Genomic DNA, 1,041 nt, shown 5'->3' with positions numbered 1-1,041 from the left:
CTGAGGGCTTGTCTGCACGTGCATGGACCCTGGAACCCGGAAGTATCAGCCTTATGTGGCTGAAATCATTACATTCCGCCCTTTTGTTTATTATAAAAATTTGGGGTGTTTGGGATCTTTAATGGGTGGGAATGGAGCGTCGTAAGGTCTCTCGTCACTGCTTCCTGCTGATTTTGTGGGCATCGGAGAGTTGAGATGCTCGACCATGTCCTGGGGTGGCTGATTACTTTTGTGTTTTTTTCCTGAGCTCTGTGGAACTGGCTGGTTGGCAGCTTGGGCCTTGCAAGATGCTGGAAAGGCAGAAAAATATGTCTGGAAAAAATTTTAGATCCTGGTAATTAAGGGAAGAGAGTCCCAAAATGGAAGATAGAGGGCTTGTTTTTTGGGGGGAGGTGGAGGAGGGAATTTCCCAGGGGTTTCAGAAACCAGGAGTGATAAGGGATGAATTAAATGATACTTATTTTGGGTGAGTCTGGTCCATTTAGATAGGTCCAATTGGCTCCCTGGAGCTTATGAAAAAAAATGTTTGAAAAGAAATAAATTTTAGACATAGTTACGATGGTATAGTGTTGGAATAGAAGATGGTGGGAAGGGGGAGGAAAAGAATGGGGATTTTTTAGGCCCCTTAATGTTTTACCTGAAGCAGATCTTAAGGCACTTTAGCATTATGGTTTTACCTTAACATCCAGGAGACACTGGTGCAGTCAGTGATAATCCCTTTTTGTTAAAGTCTGTTTTGGGAGTTTTTGGAGTTTGGGGCTGTAAGCAGGGTGCCCAGTCCTGAGTGGTGGGGTCCAGCTTCTTTGACAGGTATGCTACAGGTGCAAAGGAAGGTCCCAGCTGATGTCCTAGGACCCCAAGGGCATATTCTTTCTTCTCTGTTACGTAGAGGGAGAAGGATGAGTTAAATCTTGGAGATGAAGGCCAGGAGAAGGGCTTGTTGGAATCTCTGGAAGGATTTAGTAATGGGATGGAGGCCGGGCGGTGGTGGCGCACGCCTTTAATCCCAGCACTCGGGAGGCAGAGGCAGGCGGATCTCTG

Source organism: Alexandromys fortis, unplaced genomic scaffold (assembly GCF_014885135.2).
Source record: "Alexandromys fortis isolate MF-2015 unplaced genomic scaffold, M_Fortis_MF-2015_v1.1 scaffold_92, whole genome shotgun sequence".
NCBI lineage: Eukaryota > Metazoa > Chordata > Mammalia > Rodentia > Cricetidae > Alexandromys > Alexandromys fortis.
Note: the sequence above shows the minus strand (reverse complement) of the source record.